At 41.3% G+C, this 8,011-nt stretch overlaps 1 pseudogene; it reads left to right on the top strand.

The window, feature by feature from the left end:
* The first annotated feature begins 1,554 nt into the window (after window positions 1–1,554).
* LOC100755638 lies at window positions 1,555–1,934 on the top strand (annotated as a pseudogene).
* Window positions 1,935–8,011: the final 6,077 nt, after the last annotated feature.

Raw genomic sequence — 8,011 nt, 5'->3', positions numbered from 1 at the left:
ACTTTGGATTCAGTGTCAAAAACATGTCACCAACTTCAGCAAAGGAGGAAGAAAAAAAGGATAAACAAAATAAGTGTAACAGTCTTGAATATTTGTCGGATTTGGGGCTGTAGGAATTTATCGTCTTATGATTTCAATTCTGTATGGTTTTGACATTTTTAATGGGAAAGTTCATTTTGAAGAGTCATCACTTCAAGAATGGCTTGTTTGATGAGTTCTGTACTTTCCTACATTCCTGGACGTGGGTATGTGTATTTTGCTGGACGATAGCCAACAAAGTACCCCAATCCTTTTCATTGCTCTTGAGTTTTTGGCATTGCATATAGCTTAAAAGTGTGCTTTGGGGATTCTTCCTAGAATGACAATATTTGTGGAGTGCTGGGATTTGCCAAGTTTTGATTATGGACTTTGCGAAGAAAAGTACCTTGCAGACAGGGTTCCCATCTGTACATGAGCAACTGAGACTTTTCTTAAGAGCAGCAGGGTCCTTACAGTTGTCAACACCTTTTGAAAGCAGTATTGTGAATATTGGGTTACCTCAGATGTGAGCTAAGAAGCACAGCTAACACAATGCACAGATGGGAGAGCTGAGAGAGACAGCAATTGAGAGACACCTCTACAAACCAGAGACCAACAGAAGACCTCAGTGACCCCATGCATGGCCCCTGGTTTGAATCTTAACTGGCAATGAATTCTCTTTAGGTCTCTGTAATCATCTTCAGGGATTCATTCTTCAGCATCTGACACCACAGATCTCACCCAACTCAAGCTCATAGAAATAAAATTTCAAGGCTTGGCGAGTTTCCTGGGTCTCCTCCTGGGCCAGGGATAAGGCAGCTAGCCATGCACATCGTGCAGCTTGTTTAATTGTCATGTTGTTCCCCTGAATATGAGTGTTAGGTGCCCAGCCCTCCGGATGCAAGCCTTTCTCATTTGTGTTTCTTATTTTCTGTCATTAAATTGCCCAGATAGCCACCTAGCTTGCTAGGACTAATGATGCTAGATGGGGTTTCTTTTCCTATTGAGATAGATGTTCAGGGGGTGGGGTGGGGGGCAGCATGCATCTTCTTCTTCTTCTTTGTGTATCTGAAAACATCCATGCTAGCTCTAGCAGATTGGAATCCCTTTTTCCCCCTACTCTTTTCAAACCTGCTTTGGGGCTGGTTGTTCTGTGTTGATGTCATTACCCCCTCCTCCCTCCGTTAGGTTTGTTCTTATTTCCATCTTGTCCTCTGTGGTGTGCTTTAGTCTCCTGCCAACAGTCAGTCCTCTCCAATAATGTGGATCCTGAGCATTAAACTTGGGTCACCAGGCTTTGTAGCAAGTGCCTTCACCTGCTGAGTCACCACACCAGCCAGGATCTAACCTTAAGCACAACCGATGGGCTTATAAATGTGTGTGCTAACTTCTGCTTTCAGTTGGAAAAATAGTGGTGTACTTTAGTGAGAAAAAGGATGCAGGCCCACGGTCCGTGTCCATGGAAAGAGGCTGAGGTGGCCCTGACGCTCCGGCCCGCCCGAGCGAGGCTGCCAGCACAGCCACGTGGCCAAGTCGATGTCGTTGGTCTGTGCCACGGTGCGGACCAACGACAAGAAAAAGCTGCAGCCCATGTGGGCAGTGCTCACACTGACCCCCTCAGCTGTGAACAAGATAAAACAGCTTCTCAAAGACAAGCCAGAGCACGTGGGTCTGAAAGTTGGTGTGCGAACCTGGGGCTGTAATGGCCTCTCTTACACCCTGGGTGTAAGACAAAAGGAGATTCTGATGAAGAAGTTATTCAAGATGGAGTCAGAGTGTTCGTCGAAAAGAAAGCACAGTTAACACTTTTAGGAACAGAAATGGACTATGTGGAAAACAAACTATCCCGTGAGTTCGTTTTCAATAACCCCAACATCAAAGGAACTTGTGGCTGTGGTGAAAACTTCAACATTTGAAACCTCAGGACTCCAAGCTCCAGGAGAGCCGGGATCTACCTGGGAGCTTACTGAAGAAATCATGTGATTGTCACGTGCTCAGAGTTTATACTGTGTGGCCATCTCAAGGAGGAAAATAAAGTGATGCATTTTGGAAATCAAGCCACTGTGTTAAGAGACCCAAAGCCTGATAGCTGTATTGTCTTGGTATCTGTATGTGAGAGACCATTGGTTTCTTTGGGCCATTCTTCTGTTCTGTCCAGAAAACTCCTACCCTGCTCTTAATACTGCAGTATGCTTTGTGACAGAACCAGCTTTGTGGTCACGGATGACAGGTTTGCACCCAGATCCAGGTGGGGTGGGACAACTGTGGGTGACAGCATAGTGGTACCTCATTCCCCTCTCACATTTGCTATGGTCTTTTATATTTTTATTAGAAATATGGTTATCAGATGCCTGGTTTGCCTGCCCCTCAGCAGTTCCAGACTTCTGAGTGGTGGTGTCTGAAGTTGGGAGCTGCCAGGCCTGGCCTCAGTCCATCCCCTAGGATGTGCTTAGACCTTTCAGTTGGAGGCTGTTGTGACCAGCAGCCAGCTAGCCCACTGCACTTCACCCTGTGCATGTAGAGACTAGATCTGAGCACAAGTCAGAAGAGTTAGACCGCGCCCAGCTCCCGCACAGATGACACCTGTGCTCTATGAGACACCCAGTGGGGGTGAGTGGTGGCCTGGCTTCCGTGCCTGGGCAGCATTTTCATAAAACTTTCTTAATTTATGGAGATTGCATTAGTTTTCTTTTGAATGGAAAAGTCTCATTTAAGCCCTTTGTGTGAATTGCCATCTCATTTGTTTAGAACTTTGAAACAGTAGTTTCTTAAAGAGATCCTGCAATGTGGAATTACCCTTGGAACCCAGGACCTAAGGAGTAGAACATGGAAGTGTTGTCTTATAGTTCCCAATATGCATATACTGGTCCCTAAATGAAATAGGTGAAGTTTTAGTGTTTTTATCACCCATCTTTTGAGTTGTGATTTTGCTGTAGAGTACAAGCCAGCCTCACTCTTGATCCTCCTGCTGCAGCTTTGAGACATACCAAGCTTTTCTTCAGAGCGGTCTTGACTTGTGTTGACATCTTAAGTGACCTGTGATTTTCATGAAGTAGCTGGGGTTGATATTTGCGCTATTTACTAAAATACCTACCACCAAAATGCACCATGTAGTTTTATATGATTGTTGATAAGTCTGTATCATACATAGAATTGTTGATACACCTTTAATTTGTGTAATATTGTATGTAGCGATTGAGTATCAATTAAAAAAAAACACCTCTCTGTGATCCTAAAAGAAAAAAAGAAAAGAAAAGAAAAAGGATGCATAGGAAGGGATGAATATTTACACAGATGTGTACATAAGAATGAAGCGAACAGAAGGTTGCCTGCCATTTGGACTAAGAATTGTCATATGACACTTTCCCTCTTTCAGTTTTATAAGGACATAGTTTTTAAGCCAGGCCTCTAAAATTGCTCTTGGGCATTGTTTTGTACAGGTCTGGTGAAGCTGAGACAATTTTACCTGTCAATAATAAAGAGGGGATGGAATTCATTCCTACTTCTGAAATGGCCCCAGCTGTTCTGTAAAGGTCTGACCCACTGAAACTAGTGATTGCAGCTGAAGACTGTGTGGATTTGATCTTTGGAAGGCTACTGATCCTTGCTGAGGGAGTGAACCTGGGGCAGGTTCTTCCTTGTGACCTTGAATTTACACACCATCCTTTCTCCCACATGTGGCTGAGACACCCTGAGTAATGCATTTGGTGTATCTGTTCCATTGGTTAATGTTTACTACCTCTCTGGATCAGAGTAGTCTAGATCTATTTAATTTACCCGATTTCTGTGTTGAGCAACTAACAAAAGATTATCCACACATTTTCTCTAGGTCCTGGGTCTGCAAAAGAAAATTATGATGTCAGCAAAGAAAGATCCAGAATAGTCTGACTTTTGTGTCAATTCGGTAAATTTTTTTTCTCAGTTTACCATCCAGTCAGAGAACCAAGTGGCTGTCACACTGTGGCTGTTTGAGTACCACCATCAAGGTTGTCTTCCTAACATTGTTCCTCTATCATAGTGCTTCTCAACCTCCTGAATGCTGCAAACCTCTTGTTGTGGTGACCCCCAACCATAAAGCTATTTCATTGCTATTTAATAACTGTAATCTTGGCACTGTTATGAGTCGTAATGTTAGTATTTGATATGCAGACTACATGGTATGCTGCTGCAAAGTGATCTTGACCCCCAGGCTGAGAACCATTGCCTATCACTATGCTTCAGGTTCAGAGTGGAGGACACATTGCAGCCCTGTTCCTCGTGGTGCTCTGACTTATATAGGCTTTCTATAAATAGAAACATAAGAATGACCGAGGCACTCAGGTCCACCCCTTTGTTTCCTGCAGGTGAGGTGCAAGTTGCCAGGTTTCTAGGTATAAGTCTCACAGACCTGCTCCTTGGAACTTGGCCTCTAGCAGATGTGACTCTTGGAAAAATGAACCAGTCTTATTTTGCTTTCTTTTCTCCTCCTAAACCATTTTTGGAGGATGGTACCATAGGTCCATATTTCTTTAAAAGTATCAAAACATAAACATTTCATGGATTTAGAAATTCTTACATACTCAATTTGAAGTAATTGTGCCAAATAATATTCACCGCCATAATCAATAATATCAATAATATCGATTCATTTTTACTTGGGTTATTTTGTTTACTTTAAGAGTCCTCACATTTATTATAAACTCAAGACCTCAGTTTCTACATTCTTGAAATGATCATAGTCACCTATATATAATAACTGATGTTGCATAAAAATAAATGGGGAGGAAGCAATGATTTTACTCTGCTGGTTCTGCTATAATGTAATGATAAAGACTCCATAATCTGTAAACAGTAGAAGGCTATTTTATTTCAGTTTTGCAGGCTGGAAGTTCACGGTGGTGGAGGGTTTGGTGTCTGGTGAGGTGTCAGGCTTTCTGTTTTCAGAAAGAAACACCTTGGAAGATTTACCTTTAAGGCATAGTGTGATATTAACACTTATCAGTCCAGTCTTGAGTGATGACCGTGCGCTAAGTTCGGTGACAAGGCAACTGTGGAGAAGAATTAAACATGAGAAGGATAACATAAACTAGCTTACCAGGACCGAAGTGAGTCTCATTAGGAGGAAACCGCCGAGAGCAAGGAAATCCCATTCATGGTAATGGGAACAGGCTGATGGGAGCTGAGATTGAATGCCTGACACAAAGTGTGATCAATATACAATGATGTGAAGTGGAATGTGCATCCAATAAGGAAGGATGTGTGAAGCGTTTGAAGTGGGAGATTCAATGTGTGACTTCTCCGAATTCTGCAGGTAATATGTGGAAGGTATTCCGATTGATTCCAACCAACCATGATAGACCATGAAATAGGAAAAGTAGTTAAGCCAGCAAGGTTAAACAGATCCCGGTGCCTCTCTTTCAGGCAATTCTTTTACCCTTGGAATTCAGAAAGGAACTCTGAGCATTTTTTCAGCATCACTTAGGATGCTTGTAGTTGAGAAAATTATTAAACTCTATGTAAAGATTGGCTTCTTAAGAAAAAGGGAAAAAATCATGGCTGTCATACAGACACAAAAGTGAGCATTAAGCATCACTGGAACTAGGCAGAGAGAAACTTAAGAGTGAATGATCTATTGATAGATAGGAGATTTGAAATGTATGGGCAAATGAAAGGCAGGAAGTTTTGGGAGGGAAGTCAGTTGCCTTCCCATGGGTCACAATTTACATAGCTTCTGTGGAATTTTAATCAGATAAACCAGTGGGGAATCATCTACAGTCTGAAAAATAGCTTTTTACTGGAGCATAGCTACCTCCCTGTGCTTTTAAACATGAAACCATAAAGCGTTTTTCCAAGCCACACTTAATGATCATTAGATTTTGAGTTTGAGGCCAGCCTGAACAGCTAGGACTGTTAGACAGACATATCCTGTCTTGAAAAAAACAAAAAGAAAAGTGAAGATTTAGGAAATTATTAAAATAATTAGCTTAAGTCTAAAAGGTGTTGATTTTGTTTTGTTTGGACAATGTCTTACTTTTGACGGCAGTCTGACACGTGGTAAGTAGCACAGGCTGGACTCAGACTCCTGGTCCCCTTGCTTCCAGTACCAAAGTGTTGGTTGGTATCAGTGTGTGACACCATGCCTGGTGCAGTTTCTGCTTTGAATTGAAGTTATTAGTGTCCACCCTCGTCTTGTGATGATGCTGACCTCAGCTTTCCTCTAAACACTCTTCTTGAGAACTCATGGTGACCATTGTTAAGCATTTACAATAACCCTCTTGTCACCGAGAAAAATAAACACCCTGGTTTTGTCTCTAGGATATCCTGCCCCTCAATCTACAAACTCAGATTCCTGAGTGACTGTGAAAGTTCAAAGGTCACTGATTAAGAGGAGCCATTCCAGCTTCTCTTCCCTTTTCCTTTCCAGGGAATTGACAAGATAAGTTTGCCAGGCAGGACAGGGAAATAAGCCAGAAATGAAGTAGAAAACCTACAGTCTCAGATAACTCTAATCAAACAGCAATGTAGATATGAACCACAAGAGTTCACCCAGTGCCAGTTAGGGTTAAAGTGCTACTTAAAAGAAAAGATTTATCTTATTTTGAATTACGTGTGTGTGTGTGTGTGTGTGTGTGTGTGTGTGTGTGTGTGTGTGTGTGTAAACCTTGAGTGCAGATACCCACAGATTGCAAAGGCATTGGATTCCCTTGGAGCTGGATTTATAGGTGGTTTCAAGCCACCTAATATGGGTACTGGAGACCAAATTCAGGTCCTCTGAAACAGCAGGAAACTCTCTTAATCACCAAGCCATCATCTCTCCAGCCCCACAAATAAATGTTATTTTCGTAATCTTTTCCATTTTGGGTCTTCATGAAATGAAATATGTTACAATTGCTACAATTTCTAGAAGCAATTAATATACCATGTTTAGAAAACATTTGGCATAAAAAATGTATCTATACTTATAACTGCAGAGAACATCTGTGACTCTGCTTTTATTTAATTAAGGCATATAAAAGGAAGAATCTAGTATATCTTTTCAAAAATAAGTCATTTCAGATAAGCTAATTTAGTTGTTCAACATATTTATTTAACTTCAGTTGTTGGGGCTACTAAGATGGTTCAGTGGTAAAGAGCGCCGGCTGATCTTCCATAGCACTGGGTTTCTTTTCCAGCATCTACAGGATGACTTATAACTGTCTGTAACTTCGATTTCAGAGAATTTGATACTTCTTTCTGTCCTCCAAGGACACGACTCATGCCCATGGTACACAGATAAACATGAAGCAAAACACTCATGTGCATAATTAAAAAAAAATCCATTTCAGTGTATTCTAGTTCTCAGGAATTTTGTGATTCATATACAGATTTTGCTCTAACACTGAGCATTTTTGCTAGAAGTGTTTGGAGAATTTTACAAGAATTGAGAAACATACTTGCCTAGCTCACACCAGTAACAACCAGACACAATCTGCTATCTAACATCACATTCTGAGTTACATGAGGTTAAGACATTTTGTATGATTGACTCAGGGTCACTAATAATAAATATGGAGAAGCCAAGAGCAGGCTGTGGCTGATGCCCCTGAACAGATAATCATATTGCTATTTCTGTAAGCAGATAAACATTTGGTGAAATACAATCCTGAATGGTTTCCTGGTGCTCATATCTAAATTCTTAGTGTGTCATTGTTCCATGTGGTATTCACTATTGGAAAGAGGTTTTCTTCTTGTAGTTTTACTGAGAAAATGGGAAGAATGGAAAAGAAGGGAAGGAGCATAAAACTTCCACCAAAAGTAACCATGTAGCTCACAGAGAAGACATCTGCAAAATGTTAAAGAAAGAAAAAAGAAAAGATTGCAAGTTCCTGATTGCATGAAATGGACCTAAACCTTGTCCCTTCTCCTTTTATGATGTCATGCAGTTCTTCAACTCACTTCTGAGGAATTTGCAGTTACCATCAATTGTAGAGTAGGCACATAATTTCCCTCAAGCTATCTGGAGGAGATACAGAAA

The sequence above is a fragment of the Cricetulus griseus genome, chromosome 2 (genome assembly GCF_003668045.3).
Source record: "Cricetulus griseus strain 17A/GY chromosome 2, alternate assembly CriGri-PICRH-1.0, whole genome shotgun sequence".
Lineage (NCBI taxonomy): Eukaryota > Metazoa > Chordata > Mammalia > Rodentia > Cricetidae > Cricetulus > Cricetulus griseus.
The sequence above is the reverse complement of the archived record's forward strand: the minus strand, read 5'-3'. Positions and strand labels throughout refer to the sequence as shown.